Below are 26,149 nucleotides of genomic sequence, written 5' to 3'. Positions count from 1 at the left end.
CACACAAGCGTGTGCTATTTGCGCGCGCAAAAACGTGGCGTTTTGCGCATGCAAAAGGTCCATAACAGCTCCGTGTGTCAGCAGTGTATGATGCGTCGCTGGGTGATTTTCGCGCAGCCGCCATTATTATGACACTCTGTTTGTATGTTTGTAGCACGTGGTGCTTTTCTGTTTTCATTCATAGTTTATACGGCTGCGGAAGTGCTGGGCGTGATTTTCACGCACCCATTGACTTCAATGGGTGCGTGATGCTCGAACAATGCACAAATATAGGACATGTCGTGAGTTTTACGCAGCGGACACACGGACACACGCTGCGTGAAAATCACTGACAGTCTGAACGGCCCCGTAGAGTAACATAGGTCCGTGGGAGGCGCGTGAAAATCACGCGCGTTGCACGGATGTATTACACGTTCGTCTGAATAAGCCCTAACAATAAGGCCCAGTTCACAGAGTTTTTGGGCCTTGATATTGACTCGGACACTGCGTCAGAATCAGCACCAAACAACTTCCAAAACCGCCTCCCATTGATTTAATCTTAAATCAATGGGAGCCAGTCGCGGAAAAAAGAAAAAGCAGCACGTCCTTTCTTGCCGCGGTTCCGCCTCTGACCTCCAATCGAAATCAATGGGAGGCAGAAAATGCATTTTTCCCTGCGTTTTTTGTCTGCTGTCCTCAATCGCCGTGGGCAAGAAACGCGGCAAGATAGTGTGGGCAGGTCAAAATCTGCCTCAAAATTCGGTGAGCGGTTCCAGGCGGTCGCGGGTGCGCATTCGCGAGAGTTTGCGGGTGCACGCGATCGGTCGCACGAGCGGCGGTCTTTGACGGCCCCCATGACGACCCCCATGCTACCCAGGGCCGCCATCAGGGGGGGTATTAGAGGTACTGATGTGAGAGGGCCGGCCAAACCTAATTGAAAGGGGGGCCCGCAGCTCAAGACATTCTTTTGGTGAAAAAAATGGGCCCCATTGCAGGGGCCTGTTTTTTTTCTACCAAAGGCAAGTCGCGGCAGTTTGCCGGGCCCCCATTTCAATTAGGTTTGGCCGGGCCTCTCACATCAGTACCCCTAATACCCCCCCTGATGGCGGCCCTGGGTACCATGATATAGTTCTGGACGGAGTACCGTTAACAGGCGGTGCCACGGTAGGGGGGCCCAGAAAATGTAACTGTAGGGGGCCCTGAAATTCCTGATGGCGGCCCTGTGTTCACACGACCAAGTTTCAGACGTAATTCGGGCGTTTTACGCCCCGAATTACGTCTGAAAAAACGTCTCCATTACGCCAACAAACATCTACCCATTACTTTCAATGGGATTTATGATGTACTGTGCTGACGACCTGTCATTTTACGCGTCGCTGTCAAAAGAAGGACAGCAGTATTCAGCCCCCAGAATGCCCCCTGCGAATTAACCCAAATATGATGTGCGATTTGGTGCATCCACTGCAGGACCAGGGTTACCACCTCTACCTGGATAATTTTTATACCAGCGTCCCACTCTTCAAGTGCCTCGCTTCCAGAAGTACTGTGGCATGTGGCACTGCTAGAAAAAACCTGAGAGGACTCCCTAATACTCTGCTTGGGCAAACACTCAGAAGGGGTGAGAGCAGGGCACAAACTAGCAGCAATATATTGTGTGTCAAGTACAAGACAAGAGAGAAGTCCTTGTATTGACAACAATACATGGCCACACCAGTACCCATGTACCAGTACAGAGACCCCCAAACCAGACTGCATCCTGGACTACAATAGGTACATGGGAGGGGTGGACTTGTCAGATCAAGTCCTGAAGCCCTACAGTGCCATGCGGATATCGAGGGTGTGGTATAAAAAGCTGGCCGTGCACATCATACAGATGGCATTGTACAATGCGTACGTCGATGTGCAGGCCAGAGGGGAACTTTCCTGGAATTTCAAGAGTTGGTTATCAATAATCTAATCTTTAGGGACCAGGAAGGGGGGGCACCCAGTACTTCTGGAAGCGAGGCCACACGCATCGTACCAGGGCAACACTTTCCAGGAGAAGGTCCCCCAAACTGGCAAGAATGGAAAAAGTCAAAAGAGGTGCAGAGTCTGCTCAAAGATGGGAATAAGGAAGGACACAATATACCAATGTGACACGTGTCCCGAAAAACCAGGGCTCTGTGAGAAAGATTGTTTTAGAATTTATCATACATCCCTTGATTTTTCATTTACCCTGATGCACTCCGCACAGCTTATCCCCCTCATCCCTTATCCCCCCCCCGCAGCAGATAGCAGCCACATGTAGGGTATTGCCGTACCCGGAAGAACCCACATTACAGCTTATGGGGTGTATATCTCCGGTGGCATATGCTGGGCACAATATATCGGACACTGACATGGCATATATATTGGGATCAAAATGCTCACTACACCTCTAGATGAATGTCTTAAGGGGTGTCGTTTTTAAAATGGGGTCACTTCTTGGGGGTTTCAACTGTACTGGTACCTCAGGGGCTTCTGCATACATGACTTAGCACCAGAAAAGCTCCAGTAGGCCAAATGGTTGTCCTTTCCTTCTGAGCCCTGCCGTGTGCCCAGGCAGCTAATAACAGCCACATGTAGGGTATTGCCATACCCGGGAGAACCCACATTACAGTTAATGGGGTGGTTATCTCCGGTGGCACATGCTGGGCACAATATATCGGACACTGACATGGCATATATATTGGGATGAAAATGCTCACTACACCTCTAGATGAATGTCTTAAGGGGTGTCGTTTTTAAAATGTGGTCACTTCTCAGGGGTTTCAACTGGAGCGGTACCTCAGGGGCTTCTGCATACATAACTTAGCACCAGAAAAGCTCCAGTAGGCCAAATGGTGGTCCTTTCCTTCTAAGCCCTGCCGTGTGCGCAGGCAGCTAATAACAGCAACATGTAGGGTATTGCCGTACACGGGAGAACCCACATTACAGTTAATGGGTGTATATCTCCGGTGGCACATGCTGGGCACAATATATCGGACACTGACATGGCATATATATTGGGATCAAAATGCTCACTACACCTCTAGATGAATGTCTAAAGGGGTGTCGTTTTTAAAATGGGGTCACTTCTTGGGGGTTTCCATGGCTTTGATACCTCTGAGGCACTGCAAATGCGACATGGCACCCGAAAACCCATCCAGCAAAATCTGGATTCCAAAGAACACATAGCGCTCCTTTCATTCTGAGCCCCCCCTATGGGCCCAAATGGCAGTTTACCATCACGAATGGGGTATTGCCGCAGAGGACAAATTGGGCAACAAAATGGGGTATTTTATTCCTTGTGAAAATAAGAAATTTTGAACCCAAATGACATCTTATTCGAAAGAATTATTTTTTTTTTATTTCACAGCCCAATTCAAATAAATTCTGTGAGAAATCTGTGGGGTCTAAATGGTCACAACAGCCACAAATTAATTCTTTAAGGGTTGTAGTTTCCTTAATGGGGTCAGTTCTGGTGGGTTTCCATTGCTTTGATACTTCTGGGGCTCTGGAAATGCGACATGGCAACCGAAAACCAATCCAAAAATCTGGACTCCAACAAACACATAGCGCTCCTTTCTTTCTGAGCCCTCCCATGGGCCCAAACGGCAGTTTATCACCACAAATGGGGTATTGCCACACTCAGGACAAATTGGGCAACAAAATGGGGTATTTTATTCCTTGTGAAAGTAAGAAATTTTGATCAAAACTGACATCTGATTGGAAAACAATTATTTTTTTTTATTTCACAGCCCAATTCAAATACGCGCTGTGAAAAAACTGTGGGGTCAAAATGGTAACAACAACCATAAATGAATTCCTTGAGGGGTGCAGTTTCCAAAATGGTCACTATTGGGGGATTCCTACTGTTTTGGCATCTCAACACCTCTTCAAACCTGGCATGCTGCCTAAAATATATTCTAATAAAAAAGAGGCCCCAAAATGCACTAGGTGCTTCTTTGCTTTTGGGGCTTGTGTTTTAGTCCACGAGCGCACTAGATCCACATGTGGGACATTTCTAAAAACTGCAGAATCTGGACAATACATATTTAGTAGTGTTTCTATGGTAAAACCTTCTGTGTTACAGAAAAATTTTTGTAAAATTGAAATTCAGCAAGAAAAATGAAATTTGCAAATTTCACCTCCAGTATGCTTTAATTCCTGTGAAATGCCTGAAGGGTTAAAAAAAACTTTCTAAATGCTGTTTTGAATACTTTGAGGGGTCTAGTTTTTAAAATGGGGTGTTTATGGGGGTTTCTAATACATACACTCCTCAAAGCCACTTCAGAACTGAACTGAAATTGCTGTTTATGTTCCAAGCCTTGTAATGTCCAAGAAAAATAAAAGAATGTTCCAAAAACGAGGCCAATCTAAAGTAGACATATGGGAAATGTGAACTAGTAACTATTTTGGGTGGTATAGCCATCTGTTTTACAAGCAGATGCATTTAAATTCAGAAAAATGCTATTTTTTCAAAATTCTCTCTAAATTTGCAATTCTTCACAAATAAACACTGAGTATATTGACCAAATTTTACCCCTAACATAAAGCCCAATGTGTCACGGGAAAACAATCTCAGAATCGCTTGGATAGATTTAAGCAGTCCGACGTTATTACCACATAAAGTGAAATATGTCAGATTTAAAAAATGGGCTCTGGGCCTTAAGGCCCAAACTAGGCTGTGTCCTTAAGGGGTTAATAAATAATAGCTGTATATATTGCAATTGTAATTTTACCTTTCACTTATTGGTTGGCAGAAATTCACACTAGTTTGTTACAGGATGCGCCAATTTGTTTCATAGAACTTTGCTTTGTACATGGCATGCCAGGATCTCAAGAGACGTAGTGGTAGTTTGAACTGGGGCAATGAAAAAAAACATATATGACAAACTTTCTATGAATAGTCTCAGACAAAAAAAAGTATAAAGGGGAACTGACTTCTATCAAAGTTTTTATTAAAACAGCTTATAACAAAATAAGTGATCTTGGAGATCAATTCCCATAAAAACAAAATGTTCTTTTGAATAGTTTTTATATGTCTATTCAGTTATGCATATACTTTTGAGAAAGCTGAGTGATAACCTCTTTCACCATCATGGGTTGTCACCTATCTTTCCTCAAGCCTTGAATGATAAACCCGTCTTCTTATAATCAATAAATGTGCTCCAATAGCATAGGTACTCAGGGCTAGGTACGTTTCAGAAAAGAAAGAGTCCCCCCATAAATTGTCAAATAGGCAACTCCAAAATATGTATCAACTACGCAAAGAAAAAAGAGTTTGTAGCCAGATGTATATATACAAAATAAATATTTTTATTAACATATATTCACAGACAGTTTAAAAAACAGATTAATTGAAAGGAAAGAGACCCTAGTAAAATAGGTTGGGAGCAGTTACTGATGTGTTTTACATTTAAGATGAGTAATAGCAAAGCTGTCCACTAATCAGATATGATAAAGATTTTAAATATACGAATTCCCCTTCTACATATAGATAAGTCAATTTGGTAGAAAGACTACCGAGTCTACATTTAACATAAAGGTAATCAGGAGAAAAGTTCTTAATAAAGTGCTAGTGCAATTAGTTCGCAAAGACAAATGTCAGCAGCTTACCCATAGTGAATACAGTAATTCTCAGTGTTCGCTCCAACACAATAACCCCAACGCGCGTTTCGCTGGTAAAATGCTTCCTCAGGGTGAGATGTGTATATGTCAGTGCCATGTCTAGCTGCCCTTTTATAGTATTATATGTGTACACATAAGTGGCGATGATTATCGGCGCATGCGCCGTGACACGGCCGGAAACGAGGACTGCCGCACTTCCGCCCCCAGGCGCTGTAGCACACATCCGGATTCCCGACGTGTAGCGGGAATTCCGGACATGCGCAGTGCACCACAGGGGACGGAGCGGAGACAGCGTCACACCAGCAGTTGACACAGGCATGCGCACTCATCGCATAAGAGAACTTCAGATCTTTGAGTAGGATCGTATGTATTTAAATGTAGTTAGTTTATATATGCATGCCAATGTAATGCCCCAATGACGTGATATAAGTCTACATATGTGTGTGAATTGTGCTAAAGAAAGTGTGATACCCGTCTTCTTATGCAGCAGATCTGAGCATAGCAAAGATCAAAATGTGTGCCCAATTATGGTGCCAGGTTTTGCCATCTAGGACATAGCGGTCTGGTGTTTATTTTCCTCTCCGCACCATTTCCATCACCCTTGGGTCAATTCCCCACCCCTTGTTCTACACAACTTCTCGCCACAAGGCATCAAAACAGTTGTGACCAAGCAGGGCTGTACGGCCTCCCTCCAAGGGACCAAAAACAGCAGCATGGCTTGCCTCTATGGTATGTACGACCTTGTTATGCAGTGATACACACCTCAGTCCCTTAATGCTGCAATAGTAGCAGAGTAGCAATTTATCCTAGCGGGAGTTGTAATGACTACTAAAGGTGTTGTCACCAAACCTATCGGATAAATAGATAGAAGTAAAATAGCTGACTCTTCTATTAGTGACAGCCAAGAGTAGTGCTAAGGAAATAACAAATTTTACGGTTGCTTTTACAGTGCCATAGTTGAAACAATTTTTTGTAATTTTTTTAAACATAAGTGAGAGCAAGTAACACATAAAGAGTTTCAAATGCCAATATATTTGAGTTTGGAAAAGCAGAGGTAGATGTCCAGCTCAGGCTAGACCTATTGCCCTACTTTCTCTCCTACAAGTGATGGGAAGACAAGAAGTACCAAGTTGTTCTGTCCTGACATGTTGGAGTGTTTTAGCAAAAAGTAGCAACAACTGCTAAATGAGGCTACTAAATGAGGCTGTGTGTACAGCACTGTACAGTTAGGCTGGATTCACACGAGCACATTACGTCCGTAATGGACGGAACGTATTTCGGCCGCAAGTCCCGGACCGAACACACTGCAGGGAGCCGGGCTCCTAGCATCATAGTTATGTACGACGCTAGGAGTCCCTGCCTCGCTGCGGGACAACTGTCCCGTACTGTAATCATGTTTTCAGTATGGGACAGTAGTTCCACGGAGAGGCAGTGACACCTAGCGTCATACATAACTATGATGCTAGGAGCCTGGCTCCCTGCAGTGTGTTCGGTCCGGGACTTGCGGCCGAAATACGTTCCGTCCATTACGGACGTAACATGCTCGTGTGAATCCAGCCTTACACTGCATGCGCTATAACAGGATAACATATGTAAACATTTTGTAGGCAGGGCCTAATAGGCATACACTGAAGCTAATCCTGGGGGCCTTTGTTAGGCACCTGGCTGCCATAAAACCATTAGAACCCCATGATTGTGTCGTAGGGGTGACAATGGGGTAGACATAGGGAGCCCCCTCGCTCTGAAACCACTTCGATGCCGTAGTTGCTATTGACTGCGGCACCTAAAGGGGTAAACGGACGGCACTAAAGATAATTTTGAACCTGCCAGTCACAGCAGGTGCCCGGCTGCCTTTAGACAGCCCAAAACCTGCTTTAGCTGGCAGGGGACACCCATGTCAGGCTTATGTCACAGTGCCACCTTTTCATGGCGCTGTGGCATAAGTACCCTTAATGACTGCTGTGAAAAGGCGTATGAGCAGTCATTAAAGCGTTAAGAGGTGTGTCCGAATAATCTTGTCCATATAGTATATATTCCCCCCTTTCCACTCCTCCATACGTATATTATTGGGTAAGGATCACATACACATTTTTTATTCAGTTGTTGTGGCATTTTTTTTTTTTTTAGCCAAACACGTGTGGACACAAAAGAAAAAAAGATGCATTAGTCTTTTCTTTATACTATTTCTTCCTTTTAGATCCATTTCTGGCATTGGCTAAAATAAAAATGACCAGAAAACTGCCAAAAAAATGTGTGTGTGATCCTGGCCTTAAAAAGGGCCTGATGGAAATCCTGCCATGTACATGAAATCAGTGACTCATACCACTGAAGTTCATCTCTCCCTGCAAAGTGTCAGTGACAGGTGCTGCTCTATATCCAATGACGACTGCTTCTTGTAGTGCAGGGGAAAGTATTACCCGGAGGCTGCAGAGAAAAATTGAAGACAGATTTTTCATTAATATATTGTGCCCTCCCGCTCATGTTCTAAGTGGGTACCCCTTGTCATAATAGCAGTAGCATAACTACCGCCGTAGTCCCCCGTTCTCCTTATCAATGCCAGCGATCACACATGTATCCCCTACCCTGTGTATAGGGGATACATGTCTTTCGTTTAATGGCAGAGCGGGGCCCGTGTCGCCCGCCGGCACGGGCCCCCACCATGGCCGGAGGCTCCGCTAGCAGCCGCTATGGCTGCTACAGTGGGACGCCACTGAACACTACGGCAGAGCAGGGAGGTATCTCCCCGCTCTACCATTAAACGAAAGACATGTATCCCCTATACACAGGACAGGGGATACATATGTGATCGCTGGCATTGATAGGGAGAACAGGGGACTGAAAGTCCCCTGAAGTTCTCCATCACAAACCTCGGACTTCCGGGGTCTGTGTCGGCAGCTCCGTAGAAATGAATGGAGCGCCGGTCGCGCTTGTGTGCATGCGTGACCAGCGCTCCTTTCATTTTTATTGAGCTGCGCAGACGCCGGAAGTCAGAGGTTAGTCATGGAGAACTTCGGGGGACTTTCAGTCCCCCGTTCTCCCTATCGCTGCCAGCAATCACACATGTATCCCCTATCCTGTGGATAGGGGATGTATGGCGTTACCTACAGGGGGGGGGACTCTGCATGGTGTTACCTACAGGGGGGGGACTCTGCATGGCGTTACCTACAGGGGGGGACTCTGCATGGAATTACCTACAGGGGGAAGGGGACTCTGCATGGCGTTACCTATAGGGGGGAATCTGCATGGCGTTACCTACAGGGGGGGACTCTGCATGGCGTTACCTACATGGGGGGGGACTCTGCATGGCGTTACCTACATGGGGGGGGACTCTGCATGGCGTTACCTACATGGGGGGGGACTCTGCATGGCGTTACCTACGGGGGGGGGGACTCTGCATGGCATTACCTACAGGGGGGGAATCTGCATGGCGTTACCTACAGGGGGGGGACTCTGCATGGCGTTACCTACAGGGGGGACTCTGCATGGCGTTACCTACAGGGGGGGACTCTGTATGGCGTTACCTACAGGGGGGGGACTCTGCATGGCGTTACCTACAGGGGGGGACTCTGCATGGCGTTACCTACAGGGGGGGACTCTGTATGGCGTTACTTACAGTGGGGGGGACTCTGTATGGCGTTACCTACAGGGGGGGACTCTGCATGGCGTCACCTACAGGAGGGGACTCTGCATGGCGTTACCTACGGGGGGGGGGACTCTGTATGGCGTTACCTACAGGGGGGGGGACTCTGCATGGCGTTACCTACAGGGGGGGACTCTGCATGGCGTTACCTACAGGGGGGACTCTGCATGGCGTTACCTACAGGGGGGGACTCTGTATGGCGTTACCTACAGGGGGGGGGACTCTGTATGGCGTTACCTACAGGGGGGGGGACTCTGTATGGCGTTACCTACAGGGGGGGACTCTGCATGGCGTTACCTACAGGGGGGGCTGTATGGTGTTATCTACAGGGGGGGGCTGTAAAAAAGGCACTATCTACAAGGGAGGGGGTTGTGTGACACCCAGGGGAGGGGGGGCCCCAGTCAAAAGTTTGCTATGGGGCCCAGTCTTTCCTAGTTACGCCCCTGCATAATGGGGTCTAATGGTCATAATATTCCCTACATTTACAATAACAAACTGGAATATATTAGGTACTCCCTGATCTATCTCTGACAGACCAAAGCCTCCGCTCACAACTTGTACCGGTACATGATCTGGCAGTTGCATAAGATTGGGAATGCTTTTAAAACATTTAAAACCAAAGAAAAGGCTATACTCACAAATTAGGAGGAGGGTAAAAACCCGTTCCAAACAGGACGCGGCCAGGTCAGAGAATGCGGCTGAAGGGAGGTGCCCAGGTGTGTTTAAATAATGATAGCCACTCCCACTAACCTTGAGGGGAGTGGTGTGTTGGGCATGGAAGTAAATGTGTAATGGAAAAGATAAAAAATAATAACGTTTCTGTGTATGGTATACATGTGAGGTATAGGGGACATTACTAAGTGTAGATTAGTAACGTGTCCGTTTTGCGTGCGCAAAAAATGCTGCGTGTTGCGCGCGCAGAAGTTCAGTGTGGCATCTGTATATGTTGCGTGGCTGCGTGATTTTCGCGCAGCCGGCATCATTATGACACTCTGTTTTTATGTTTACAAACGGGAGGTGCTTTTCTGTGTTCATTCATTTTTTTTACTACTGTAGCGCGAATCACGCGCGGCACCCGGAAGTGCTTCCGTGTGCCGAGCACGATTTGCATGCACCCATTGACTTCAATGGGTGCGTGCTGCGCGAAACACGGGCAAGTATAGGACATGTCGTGAGTTTTACACAGCTGACATACACTGCATGAAAATCATGACCTGTCAGAACGGCCCCATTGACTTACATAAGTCCGTGCGACGCGCGTGATTTCCACGAGCGTAGCACGGACGTAATACACGTTTGTCTGAATAAGGCCTAAGACAGCACATACTGATTTAGCAGGATCCCTATGCGCTGAGGAAATGAATGGAGAGAAGTGTATGATGCTGATTGGTCACTGATTGGTCAGCGTCATACACTCTGTATACAACGCCCACTTGGTCAATAGTAAAAACACGCCCAGTTGTCCATTAAGAACTAATTAGCATAAAGCTAAAATTGCTAATAACATGGTGAAAATAGATAGTTTTTCTAAATAAAAAGCACTGCTGTCATCTAAATTATAGTGCCCATCTCCTTATGTAGGAGATAATGCACTTATAATGTGGTGACAGAGATTCTTTAAGCCCTGGCAGGGCTTAATAGGAGCACAAAGATGGCAGACCTGGGGGCCTTCATTAGGCCCCCAGGCAGCCATAGCAACCATCGCCCCCCCCCCGCCATTGCGATCCCGCTCATTACTCTGAAGTGTCGGCTGTAAGCCCGTGAGCCTGTTCCACACTTCCCCTACCCGACTTTGGAGTATGGATACGTCAAATGTCGGGAAGGGGTTAACGTCTATCAGTGTGACTGGTGCAACTTTCTAATTACTTTGTATTAAAAATTATTTTTACTTTTTGAGATACAGCTGCTTTGTATCCTGTATACAGAGCAGCTGTATCTAGCACTGAAACCTGAATCTGTCAGGTCATCGGCACTGACAGGTTCAGTGACAGCCGGTCCTACGAGTTTCTGACATTCAGGTTCCACATGTTCTCGATCACATCTAAGTTATGAACATAGATGTGATCGGTAACAGCTAAGTCATGAACTTAGATGTAATCAGTAACAGCTCGATCCTGCGTATCAGAGACACGCGGGACCCACTGACACTGAACCCATCGAATATGGCTTGTTTGCATTTTTCTGCACAAGTGAAAATTCTAGTCAAGACCCATGCATTCTAGGAAAAGGTGGGTGTCCCAGCGGTCGGACTCCCACCAGCCAGGAAGTGATGGCATTTCCCTACTCTAGGTTGTCAATAGGATTGCCTGTAAATTGCAGGATTAGCCTAAAGATTCATGACTGTAAAAAGTCACAAGGCACGATCTGGCAACCACAATTATTGATGCCTATCTGACTTCTTACTTTATACTTTACATCAGTTTTTCATCAATACAAACGCAGTGTGTAGTATCCGAGTGTCATGTCCGTGGCTGCGGGGCGTCAGCTCCAATGTCCCCCTGACAGCCGCAGCCACGAGTCGGCAAGTGCTGGCCCCAGCCTCCTCCTCAGGAGACACAATGCTCGCTTCCACTCACCTCAGCCGGATCCCGTAGAGGGGCAGCGCACGCACCGGACTTTGATGAACATTTGGCCGTGAGTACCCTGGACTATAAGAGGGGTCCAGCCCACTGCTTTGATGCCTGAGCGTTGTTGTTGTTTCCCTAGTTTGTCTATGCAATGGTCTCCTAGTGTGTTCTTGTTCCTGTTCCCTGCATTCCATACTATCCTGGTCGAGTACTGTGCTGAGTTAAAGTCGTGCCGTGCTGTATACCACGCCTGACCTGCTTCACCTCACCTGATATCTACCTGCTGCCTAGTCCCAGCCGAGCCTGCCTTGCTACTGTCCGAGCTGCCACAGGTACCTATACGAACTATAGAAATTGACCTGTGCCCTGTTGGCCAGCTGCCATACCGCCAAGGCTGTACGGCCCAGTGGCTCAACAGACCCTTCGTGACACCGATATCTGGAATCAGAAAACAGAATGAAAACTCAGCACTTGCAGAGGTAGTTTATTGAAGGACAAATCACATATATGCAGAAGTGTAACTTAAAGTCTGCTGGCCCCAATGGAGAATCTATGACGGGGCCTCTCATTTAATATATGGCATTTATAATACTGTTGTCTTCTTATGTAACAGAGGGACCTTTGGGCCTCCTCAAGCACCAGGGCCTGGGGGCAATTGCTAGCTCTGCACCTCCTATAATTCCTGACTGTGCGGAAAGTCAAACAATAATGGCTTTGTAAATTTAATGTGGTTTATGGTAGGTTGAGGGCATTTTACATAGCTTTTTTTTAAAGTAATAGAATGTGACTCAAAAGCTCTCAGAAGATGTATGTAAAAGCCTTTTTGGAATGTTTTAGTGTAAACTTTTTCACCAATTCTTATACCAACTCTGAGCTCTGGTTTTCAGGGTTATCCTACAGACATTGGGGAAGATTTACTTAGACTGGGGTTTAATACACCAGTCTAAAAACAAAATTGGTTGGAGTAAGGCTGGGTTCACACGACCTATTTTCAGGCGTAAACTAGGCGTGTTATGCCTCGATTTACGCCTGAAAATACGGCTCCAATATGTCGGCAAACATCTGCCCATTCATTTGAATGGGTTTGCCGATGTACTGTGCCGACGACCTGTAATTTACGCGTCGTCGTTTGACAGCTGTCAAACGACGACGCGTAAAATGACTGCCTCGTCAAAGAAGTGCAGGACACTTCTTTGGACGTTTTTGGAGCCGTTTTCTCATAGACTCCAATGAAAACAGCTCCAAAAATGGACGTAAAAAACGCCGCGAAAAACGCGAGTTGCTCAAAAAACGTCTGAAAATCAGGGGCTGTTTCCCCTTGAAAACAGCTCCGTATTTTCAGACGTAATTGCAGTTATCGTGTGCACATACCCTAAGATGCGCCTGATTTATTAAGAGATGCCTGCCTCTTAATAAATTAGGTGCATCTGTGGCGGTCCGTGTGCTAGAAATTCAAAGTCAGTTTCTAGTGTTAATTATAGAGTAAATTTGTCGGGCAATGGGTTACCCCACCCCTTTCCACTCAGATCCACCTACCTTTTAGAAAAGAGCTGTGAGCCACGCAAACGGAGCAAAAGTCGAAATTGTATGCTCAAATTGAAAATTTTTACATTTGCGCCTATTTTTTTTAGCCATAAAACTGGCGTAGAACTATTAATAAATTCCCCTATTGTGTGTATTCACATCAGTGTCCACATAAATGTTATGTTCTAACTGCCTATTAATTGCACTTAAAGCAGATTTCCCACTTCAAACATTAATAGTATATTGATTGAATATGCTATAAGGCTGAATTTTCACGCTGTTGTTTTGGCGTTTTTTTCTTTGCCCCGACTATAGCAAAATCTTGGCAAAAAAAGTGTAATAAAACGACTGCGTAAAGAACTAGCCTTTTCCGTCAGATTGATGAGGGTATGACCTCTGGGTGGCCGGTTGATTCAAGTGCTTTTGCTCTCTCATTGATTCTGAATCTCTCATTCATGAGTGAGGCTGTTTCACTATCTCCTATTCACTATAATGGACAGTGACTGTGCACATCTTTCCGCTAGGTGAGAGCCTACCAAATAGACACAAATGAAATACTTAGGAGATGGTTTTACACGCAATGTTTTGACACGTTTTCTGTGGCGTTTTTTTTTGCACATTTTTTATATGAAAAAAGGCTTCTCTACAGAACTTCAAAAACGTCAGAAAAAAAACGCATGTACAAGATGACACCAAATTTAAAAAAAAAGCCCCCAAAAACACATGCAAAAGACGCCATTAAAAATACCGTGCAGTATAAGTTTTTTAACGGGCTTCCGCTGTATTGAATAGCGTAGTCTACTATGCTTTTTTTATTTTTTGTTTTGCCCTCCGTCAGGCTAATGTTACCCAATGGACACATTTAGCGTGTACGCCAGGAGAATTCCTGGTGTACAAACTAAATGTACAACCCTACTACAGTGTCAGACTTCAAGAGGTCAGCAGTAGTCTAGCAGAAAGGTTCCACTGTAGGGGATATCCGAAAGGTGTGTTAAAAACAGCATACCAACATGCTCTGCTGGCAGATAGAGAATCCCTCCTTAATCCTAAAATACACCCTAAGAAGGGGGAAACCATCAGAGTAATTGGGACCTTCGATGCGGCACACCAGGACGTGAGGAAGATACTTACCTCTTACTGGGATATTCTTAAAGCAGACCCTGATGTAAGGAATCTTGTCGGTGATAGACCTCAGATCACGTTCAAAAGAGGTAGAAATATTAAAGACAGACTTGTACGTAGTCACATTGAAGCTGGGGGCACTAAAACTTGGTTGGCATCCAATCTGAAGAGAACGCATAGGTGTGGAGGATGTAAAGCATGCAGTTCCGTGTGGAACAATAAAACCTTTAGGAGCAAAACAACTGGAGAAATTTACAACATGAGATCTTTCATAAACTGCCGCACCAAAGGGGTAGTGTATCTCATTACCTGTGTATGTGAAACACAATATGTTGGGAAAACTAAACGAGAGTTTAGGCGGAGAATTAGGGACCATATAGGTGACATCAACAGGAAGCGTGACACGTCGGTCTCTAGGCATGTGTGGGACTGCCATTCAGGGGACCCGATGGTCCTTAAATTTCAGGGGATGGAACTCGTTCCATCACCAGCCAGAGGAGGCGATTGGGATAGGCGGATTTTGCAGAAGGAGGCCCAATGGATTTTCAGGATGCAAACCATCAAACCATTGGGCCTTAATGAACAAATATCCTACCTTCCCTTTATATAATGTTCGGTACCTCTTTGCAACTTTTTGTAACTGTCTGTTGCTGCCCCATTTTTCATTGTTTCACCCTCCTACGTCTGTCCCGGTTCTATTGGATAATGGATACGATCCTCTCATTAACAGTTCAACCCGTTTCTCGGGCTTCAACTTTGTGAATTCTTCAATTTAAACTGACGCTTTTTCACTTACCTTGGCTCCTTCAGTGTTATGCAGCATTGTGTACAGAGCCGCCTGAAGCACCCCCGTTACCATTGATGCTGTATGCATCATTTCCATTGGGAGCGCCGTCACTATGGGGCCGTCCCTGTCTGTGGGCGTCAGTAACTGACGTCTTAGTCACCGATTGGTTTAGGTCCAACAGACGCGATCAAGGTAGGTGGGGCTATAGCCGTATAAGGCTCTATTCTTTCTCCGGCGTGCGCTTAGGCCTGTCATCAGTGTCTAGTGCACGCCGTTGATACAATAATACTTCAGCATAATATGTGCAGAGCGGTAGCTAGTTAGAATCTACGCCGGAATCTTGCAGTATAATATGTGCTGACCGGCAGTTAGACAGATCAAGGCAATTTTTACCCCTGAGGACGCTCCTCTATATGTGTTTAGAGGCGCAGAAACGCGTTGGGAATCTTGCTGGTTTGTGGCAACCAGACAAACTATTATTTATTCACTACGTTTGTGTAGCGACGGGCCAATCATGTTCAAACTGTCAGAAACACTTTCAACTTAGTGTTTTCAGTGGTTGGCTACCGTTTACACTCCATAAAGCATCTATGATCTGTGTTGCCAACGCCTGTATTCAGATCCTTGGCAATTAGTGCCCTATTTTGTCCATTAAATCTCTAATAAATTGTATTTTTAAACGTTTAGATTAGGCAGTGTATTTTATAATTGGAAAGTTGTTCATGACTAGCGACAGAGCAAGAAAGTCTAAAACTACTTTAGCATTGGCAGCTTTAGTAATGGCATTGTAGACTATCAAAAAGATTATAGAAATCGGATATACCAAAGCTCAATATTAGCTGCACCTAGATTTAATACTAGACACATGGTAATAATGATGGTTGCATTTGCTTAATTGAATAGTGTAATTTAAACCACCTTCTAGGCCACCTACAGCCCGCTATATAGGTGGCCTTTAACAGCAGAGGAAATCACAATGTATTGTATGTAGTGGCAGTTGCATTTAGGCTAGGACTACATGGTGACATCTGTCATGTTTAGCATTGTTCCTGCCACAGTATTGGTACTGCCTTCTTTTCCTGCTTGATCTATTTCCAACTATGACACCATGAGGCAATGAACCAGTCACGTTGCATCCCACCTGTTCGCATACACGTGACCCAATCCTATAGGTACAACAGGATGTGATGTTGGTATGTAAAGTTGTTTTCCTATGTTGCTATGTAGCTCCAGCCTTGCTTAAAGCTCCACATTAGCAGAAAAGGAGTTAGCAAAGACTAATATAAATTGAATACATTTAGTTCAATAATAAATGTGCTCTAAGTTTTGTAATCTACATTACTATTATAATTTAAAAAAATTACCGCCTCAAGTGTAGACCACCCCTGAAACATCTTCTTAGTAGGATGATATGCACTGGTTGAGATTGGCCAGCGTAATTTATAGAAAGTAAAAAAACAACAACATTTTACTAACTGTGTTACGCACTCACTGTCAAAAAATACTAAAACAAGACAGTGTCCCCACCATAAACCATACAATATGAAAGAAATTTAATAAAGTTTTCTGGAGCTATAGCCCAGCTGTAGTCTTAAAGAGGCTCTGTCACCAGATTTTGCAACCCCTATCTGCTATTGCAGCAGATAGGCGCTGCAATGTAGATTACAGTAACGTTTTTATTTTTAAAAAACGAGCATTTTTGGCCAAGTTATGACCATTTTTGTAGTTATGCAAATGAGGCTTGCAAAAGTCCAAGTGGGTGTGTTTAAAAGTAAAAGTCCAAGTGGGCGTGTATTATGTGCGTACATCGGGGCGTTTTTAATACTTTTACTAGCTGGGCGCTCTGAAGAGAAGTAACATCCACTTCTCTTCAGAACGCCCAGCTTCTGACAGTGCAGATCTGTGACGTCACTCACAGGTCCTGCATCGTGTCGGCCACATCGGCACCAGAGGCTACAGTTGATTCTGCAGCAGCATCAGCGTTTGCAGGTAAGTCGATCTTACCTGCAAACGCTGATGCTGCTGCAGAATCAACTGTAGCCTCTGGTGCCGATGTGGCCGTCACGATGCAGGACCTGTGAGTGACGTCACAGATCTGCACTGTCAGAAGCTGGGCGTTCTGAAGAGAAGAGGATGTTACTTCTCTTCAGAGCGCCCAGCTAGTAAAAGTATTAAAAACGCCCCGATGTACGCACATAATACACGCCCACTTGGACTTTTACTTTTAAACACACCCACTTGGACTTTTGCAAGCCTCATTTGCATAACTACAAAAATGGTCATAACTTGGCCAAAAATGCTCGTTTTTTAAAAATAAAAACGTTACTGTAATCTACATTGCAGCGCCTATCTGCTGCAATAGCAGATAGGGGTTGCAAAATCTGGTGACAGAGCCTCTTTAAGACACTGAAAAAAAGAATGAGATGTAAAAATGTATATATAAATTTATTAGAATGCAATGCCCAAAACAGCAGTAATACTAGTGCTGGCCAATTAAAATATTGTGGCCAATGTGACACATAGATTTGATATTTTCATCCTTACTATATTACTATCTACTTCAAGCTATTTTATTAGTGTTGATCCAGAGGATGGCAAAAACAAGCCCTATAAAGCAGATTATTGTTCTGATCAACCATGAAATATAACATTCAGAGAGTTCCATATCTTTACAGTATTGTGCTTACTAAAAAATAGTAGTATAAAAAGATAATGTGACAGATCTCTGTGTTGGCCCTTCTCATAGTAAACAGATCACTCTTAAAGAGGCTCTGTCACCAGATTCTCAAATCCCTATCTCCTATTGCATGTGATCGGCGCTGCAATGTAGATAACAGTAACGTTTTTTGTATTAAAAAACATTCATTTTTGGCCACGTTATGAGCTATTTTATATATATATATATATATATATATATATATATATATATGCAAATGAGCTTTGAAATGGACAACTGGGCGTTTTTTTTTCGTTATGTCCAACTGGGCGTGTATGGTTTTTTTAACTGGGCGTGTTTACGTGTATGACGCTGACCAATCAGTGACCAGTCAGCGTCATACACGCCTCTCCATTCATTTACACAGCAGCGATGTGCAGCCACATACACAGTGATTAACGTTAATCAAGTGTCCTGATAATGAATACAAATGACCATCCAGCCTGGACGTCATGTGTATTCAGAATCCTGACAGTTCTGACTCTTTTCTTTGAAATTTCCAGCAAGGGAAATTAAATCTTGTTTACCTCCGTAATCTCGCGAGATTACGCGTGGCTTGCTGGAATCTCACAGAAAAGATTCAGAAGTGTCAGGATTCTGAATACACATGACGTCCAGGCTGGAGGTCATGTGTATTCATTATCAGGACACTTGATTAACGTTAATCTCTGTGTATGTGGCTGCACATCGCTGCTGTGTAAATGAATGGAGAGGAGTGTATGACGCTGACTGGTCACTGATTGGTCAGCGTCATACACGTAAACACGCCCAGTTAAAAACACAATACACGCCCAGTTGGACATAACGAAAAAAAAACGCCCAGTTGTCCATTTCAAAGCTCATTTGCATATATATAAAATAGCTCATAACTTGGCCAAAAATGAACGTTTTTTTTAAAAAAAAAACGTTACTGTTATCTACATTGCAGCGCCGATCACATGCAATAGGAGATAGGGATTTGAGAATCTGGTGACAGAGCCTCTTTAAAGTCATCTTTAACAAAAAAAGATGAAACAACCCCAGTTTGAACATTTTCTTTTGAAGCAATCTAACCATTTACTTAATTATTTTAGATAACCAGCAGTTTCCTATGTCTATTTTATGCAATGGCACTAAAAACCATATACAATATTCCATGCATTGACTGATTTATGTTTTCATTGTGTGCGTCTAGTCCTATTATGATGCATCCCATGATTTCATGTGCCTTGGCAGCAGCTGCCTGGCACTGAGAGATGTTTACTTGTCCTAAGTGCATATCTATACTTTTGTTTATGATAAATTTAATTCACCACCCCACCTTCTATGTTAGACAACTTATTATTGTCATCTGCAAATATAAAAATCATGCTCTCTACGCCAGATGTGACCAAACATTTTAGTATGGCATTTATTTTTTAGGGAGGTTGAGTAACTTTTGTAATTGTCCCCATAGCAGTAGTAGAAGCCATCATCACAAATTACAATTTCTCCACAGCCGTGACTACCTTTCCTACTTGCTCCACCCCTTTTCCCTGTTCTGTGTTATAGAGTGCACATTAGAGTGTCCGCAAGCCACACCAGCTAATAGCGCAGGTCAAACCTCATAATCCCCATATCTAGAAAAGGCTGGTGAACAGCTCACTAAAATGTTAACCTACAGAGGGAGGCAGTCTTACTAACTCAGAAAAACAACCTGGTGGCCTAACATCAACTTAGCTGATCCCCGCTGATGTCTAACGGTTGATCACAGTCTACCATTTGGCCACCACTACTCTACACAATTTATAAGGTCATTAGTAAACATATTGAGATGAACAGGAATTAAAGGGGTATGCGCCATAGCCAGTAGAAAGTCTCGACTGAAAAGCTCCTATTAATTACAACTGAAGCAGCACAGTGAGACTTACTGCTGTACATCTTAAAAAATATTTCTGAATTTGTTTCACTTTCTTCTGCAATAGGTCTCTCTGTCTAGTGCTTTTTTTCTCCAGAACATTTTATACTATTTGTAGATTTAATTATTTTAAATTTTCCTCTTGTATTAGTCAATTAAATATTTCTATTAATTATTACTTCCATTATTCTAAGCCTTCTTTCACACTACCGTTAGTATACGTTTACATCTATTCCATCAAAGGAAGAGGATCGAAAGATTAAATGGAAAGCAACGGTTCCATTAGAATTACCATTGATGTCAATGGTAATTCTTTTGTTTCAGTTGATTTCCATTTGTCTCCGTTCGCTAGTTTTCCGTTTTTTTTTCCACAGAAACAAAAGTTCTGCAGGCTTCACTTTTGCTTCCGTCGAAAAAATGGCAATGAGGGGCGGAGCTTGCCGCGCTCTGAGATGGCTGTGTGATCCCGGCGCTCCTCCACACACTCACTGATCCCACGGCTTAACACCAGATAACTTGCCCAGCTATGGTAAAAACGGGGAAAGATAAGCTCAATGACTCTCAAGGCACTCCGGGGCAGCTGAAACCTCATCCGAAGATGGATAAATTCTTCGGTAAGTGGCCATCTGCATCGGCAGAAAAATCCAAGATGGCGTCTCCGGCCAACGGGAGGATAGACATGCTGAGGACTCAGATAGTTCCTATGTCCCCTCTGGTTCTGAGGGAGATGCAGGTCCTTTTTCCAGGGTTTATTTGAAAAAAACACTTCTGCAAGCCCTTAATCTGGTCATGAAAGAGCTGTGTGACATCAAAACTGATATGCATAAGATAGGTCACAGAGTGCTGGTCCTAGAGGAGGCTCATGATACTACTCTCCTCCACAGTTCCTCCATGCACACGGAGGCGATTATGCACCAGATGCACTTGAATAACCTGTATATTCATTTGAAGGATCAGGAAAACCGCAATAGATGGAGAAATATTCGTTTGCGGGGAATTACGGTGTAGGTTGCGTACAATTCCTTACCAGGTACTGTTACCCAGATTTTTGCTTCTCTGATAGGGGATTTACTTTGAGGGAACCTAGCAAACATGGACTCCCAAGTACATGAGCCAAATGGTGTTCTGAGTTTTGAGAATCTTTCCAGGCATCCAGAAACTTAAGGTTTTAAGCTGGCCCGCTAAATAATATAAAAAGAAATCCCGCAGAGCCGTTCCTGTCAGTGCCTTAGGCCGTTGGAGCGTGGATAACCTAAGTTTGTGTCGAGAATTACCTCATATAAACGGTGATAACAAGGAGTTAAGCTGTTTAAAAAATTATTTAGGTACGACAACCGGGCTATGCTGAAGGGCATATAAAATTTTAGGCAAAAAAATAATTTTAATCAGGTTTATAAGGCCAGATACCGATAAAGGCAGTTTGCCACATGCGTTAAATTTAGAACGGGTGAAGCCCAATAGTGGTAACACGTTTAAAGAAAGGTCAACATCTGGAAGTTTAGTTATAAATATGCCAAGATATTTGAAATTGTCAACTAGAGGCAACGGCGACAGCTCAGACAAGCCAAAGGGCTGTACTTTGGACAGGGACATAAGAGATGATTTCCCCCAATTAATAGAAAGACCGGAGTATTGTCCATGTCATCTGCATAGACACCAATGGTGTCCGTACGATCTGCTATGGTTATACCTGTGATAAGTGGAGAGGAACGTATCTGAATTGCTAAACTAAATAGAGTGGGCGATAAGGGGCATCCCTGACGTGTACCCCTTTGAAGAGCAAATGATGGGAATAATATATTTTTCACCAAGAGAGTAGCCCGGGGCGAAGCATATATTATTCGAATTCATTTACTAAATACGGTACCAAAACCAAATAAGCAAATAAAAAAGGCCATTCAATGGAATCAAAAGCCTTTGTTGCATCCAAAGACGCCAAAGCCCAAGTGTTGTCCTGAAATGTACTACATTGAACTATCGTCTGAACCCTCCTAATACTTATGGATGTGCTTTTACCCGGCATGAAGCCGGTTTGATCCGGGTGTATCAAATCCAGGATTACCTTATTCAGTCTTTGAGCAAGAATTTTAGTTAGGATCTTCAACATTTACCAACGATATGGGGCGGTAAGAACCACAGTCCAATGGGTTCTTTCTGGGTTTAAGCAAAACCACTATGGTGGCATCATAAAACGTAGATGGCAATGCCCCAGAAGGAATGGCAGACTCCAAGACCTTCTGTAACTGAGGTATTAAATGGTCACTGTATTTACTATAAATCTCTATAGGGAGGCCATCTGGACCAGGGGCTTTACCCTTAGCCATAGCTCTGATGGCAAGGGTAATTTCATCTATCGCTAAATCTGCATCCAAAAATGCCCGTTGAGTGTCCGTGTGCTGCGGGAAAGATAAATCTGAAAGATAAGCTGATATATCCACATCAGTTACTGCCAATGTAGTCTTATAAAGGGAAGTATAATAATCATGAAAGCATTGAGTCAAAAGTTCAGCTTCCATGAGTATATCCCCCGAAGGGGCCCTAAGCTTCAAAATCGCATTTGAGGCCGATTATTGCTTCACCATGAACGCTAATAATTTGCTAGACTGATTCCCCCGTTCAAAATATGACTGTCTAGAAAAAAATAGTTTATGTTTAGATTCAACATGTTGTTGTTGGGCGTATAAACTCTGAAAGCTCAACCGGAATGGGCTCACCCTCCATAAGGGCCTACTACTACTGGACAAAGTTCTGAGAGTGAGAATGACTGGATTGTGATCCGATATTCCCCGAGGACCATGCTTTATAGAGGCCATGCACAGTACCAAATCAGGCGTCCCAAACATATAATCCAAGCGTGATAATATGCGTCTTGTTGAGGAATGACAGGTATATTCGAATAAATCAGGAAATTTAAAGCGCTATCCATCCGGTAGCATTTATAGATGTAGATAAAGTGGTATTTGTTGTGATGCCCACACTAGACGGCATGAAATCACGAAATCTATCTAAATTGCTGTCCATTAAGAGATTAAAGTCCCCCATGCAAATAACAGTAGCATCTGGGTAGTCAAGGGCAAAACTAACCGCCCAATGTAAAATTTCCAAAGAGGCCTAAGGCGGGTTATAAATGCATATAATGATAATTATATGCATATAATGACATAGGCTTTAGAGTCAATCTCAGCATAGGTAAAGATAAACCTCCCCTCAGAATCCCTATGAGTCACCTTAGCCTCCTATCGTAGCGACCTGTGAACCATTAGGGACACTCCCCTAGAATAACATATATGAAACTAATGTGCTGACCACTGAACCCATGGCTTATTCAGCCATCTAGCCGATTCCAATGTCAAATGTGTTTCCTGGAGACTTAGGATATGAGGCACATATTGTCTGATATGGGAAAATACCTTTACACGCTTAAAGGGAATGTGTTGCCAGAAAAACATGTTTTTTTTTTTTTAGTTAAACAGTAAGGCCTCATTCACACAGCAGGGTTTCCCGGCCGGGTGCCGGCCGTTCATAAATCGGCCGGCACCCGGCTGCATTAGGAATAATAGACCCCTAATGGGGCTATTCACACGACCGATTTTTTGACGGCCGGAAAATCCGGCCGTCAAAAAATAGGACATGCTCTATCTTTGCCCGGGTACCCGGCCGCCCGGCTCCCATAGAAGTCTATGGGGCCGGGTATTACACGGCCATCACCGGAATGTGTTCCGAGTGATGGCCGGGTTTCCCGGCGCTTGCGCTCTATCTCCTCCTCCTCACAGCGCAGAGTGCATGTGAGGAGGAGGAGTTGATGCCATTCTGAAAAATGGCATCGCTGTACACGGTGTGGCAGGGTCGGGGTGTACAGCAGGTGGAAGGGAGCGCTGCGCTGGCTCCCTTCCCCTGCTTGAAAAGCACCCTGGCCCGGCGACACCTTCGATGGCGCCGCTAGCAGCTGCAGCTGCTGCGGCTGCTACTACCGTAGCGACGCCACTATAGCAGAGCGGGGAGGTATCTCCTCGCTCTGCTATGTGCTAGCCGCACTTTAGCTCCTTGAAGGAGCGGAATCCCCGTGTTTTCGGGGATTCCGCTCCTGGACAGAGCGCTTGATGTCTCTGTCCATATCTGGGCAGTGACATCAGGGGAAACTCCTGAAGCGGAATCCCCGAACACATGGGGATTCCCCTTCAGGAGTTGCCGCTGATGTCACTGTCCGGATCTGCCCGGCCCGGCACGGATGCAAAACTTTATGCAAACCGGCCGGGCAGAATGGCCGATTTTACCGGCCGGCACTCGGGCTCGGGAACGACCCGTTCGTGTGAATCCCGCCTTAGTGTATAGGTGATTAAACATTGTTCTAATTTTTTTTATTTTTTCCACGAGTCAGGAAATATTATAAATTGGATTCAATTTATAATATTTCCCAGCACTGGTCACTAGATGGAGCAATTCCCAAAATTGCAGAATTGCATGTGGTAAAGCAACCACATTGCTTTATGCTGCAAAATTGGGAAAAAATCCCTCGCTCTAGTGAGCTCTCAGAATCCCCCCCTCCTTTATCCTGGCTAGTGCCGGGAGAAACGAGGGGTTTGAACGGTCTAACCTCCTACACTGTGTGTCGCCATTTTTTGAGCTAACACACAGTGTAGAATGTTTACATACACTAGTAAAACACACTGAAACACGCACATACATAGAAATCACTTACCTGCTCCAGTCACCGCCGCTCCCTCCGGTCCGTCCGCTCCGTCTGCTGCCGCTGCTCCGGACGGCGCGCATTTCAAATCGGACTGTGTGGGAGCGGCGCATGCGCCGTTCCCACACACACGGCGTACACCAAAGTGGATGGAACGGGCCCCGTTCGCAGTCCCTATGGGACTGGAGCTGCCGTATTCCATGTCTGTATGTGTCGTTAATCGACACATACAGAAATGGAAAAAAAAATGGCAGCCCCCATAGGGAAGAAAAAGTGTAAAAATAGAAAAAAGTAACACACAAATACACAAATAAATATAAACGTTTTTAATAAAACCCTAACATAAAACTGATATAAAAAAAAAAATTTGGGTGACACTGTTCCTTTAAGTGGTGTACCTAGCCCCCTAACATTCCAGGACATGCATACAATGTTATCAGTCATTAGAGTATATATACAATGTGTAGTTCACAGCACCACCCTGATACCCCGTGCTGAAACAAAATATCAATGGGAGTACAGCATGCAAATTATGGAAGGAAGTATCTCCCTCAGAGCACTGCTCATGAACACCTAGGTCCTGAATAAAAGGGAAAAAATATCACAGAAACTAACATAACTCGCAACATAGCGCAAAGTAACAGTGTCCTTTACAGAAAGGACCATCTTAGAAACATAGGGGTTACCACCGCTATACATAACGGTAGGTAAAGATGTACATATGGACGATACCCGGAGCTCCCGTCCATATCAAGAAAATATATCTATGGAGCAATGAAATGAAATCAACATATACACAGGCGAATCAAAACATATAGCAATGAAAAGTCAAAAAGGATATGTTGAAGAAGCCGTCTCAAGCATAAATCACTGGCTAGTTAAGTTCTCGGTGGAGGTAGATGAAATTGGAGCCAGTCCATGGCTTCCCCAGGAGTAGTGAAAAAGACGGATGATCCACCATGTAGAATGCGTAAACGAGTCGGATACATCATGGAATACACTATTCCACGATCCCTAAATCTTTTCTTGAATTCAGTAAATTGGGCTCTTTGCTTTTGAAGATCCACAGAGAAATCCGGGAAGATAGACACTGTAGAGGTATTGTGCTGTATAGGGCCCTTCTGTCTGGCCAGCCGGATCCTTGCAGTTAAGTAGACGAGCAAGGAGTGGTCTAGGTGGTGCCCCAGGTGGAGGGGGGTTTCGCTGGTACTCTATGAGCACGCTCCACGTCAAACATCAGGGAGAAGTCATCACCCAGGGTTTCTTTTAGCCATGTCTCCAGGAAACGGTCTGGGTACTGACCCTCTGCACGAACCGGTAAACCAATAATACGTATATTATTTCGGCGTAGCCGGTTCTCAAGGTCATTCATTTTTTGTTGCCCTGTATCTGTTTTGTTGGACACAGAATAAAGTTTCGACGCCTTCAGAGAAACTCTATCTTCCAATTGGGAAACACGAGACTCTACCTCCGACAAGCGGCCACGCATAGATTGCAGATCTTGTCGCAGAAGACCAACATCAATTTTGATCTCTTCTATTTTACCTGTCAGTGAAGTCTTGCAAGCCGTGATAGCCTGGAGTAATTGGTGAGAGACCTGATGCTGGGTAGGTTCTTCTT

Source organism: Rhinoderma darwinii, chromosome 2 (assembly GCF_050947455.1).
Source record: "Rhinoderma darwinii isolate aRhiDar2 chromosome 2, aRhiDar2.hap1, whole genome shotgun sequence".
Taxonomy (NCBI): Eukaryota; Metazoa; Chordata; class Amphibia; order Anura; family Rhinodermatidae; genus Rhinoderma; species Rhinoderma darwinii.
The sequence above is the reverse complement of the archived record's forward strand: the minus strand, read 5'-3'. Positions refer to the sequence as shown.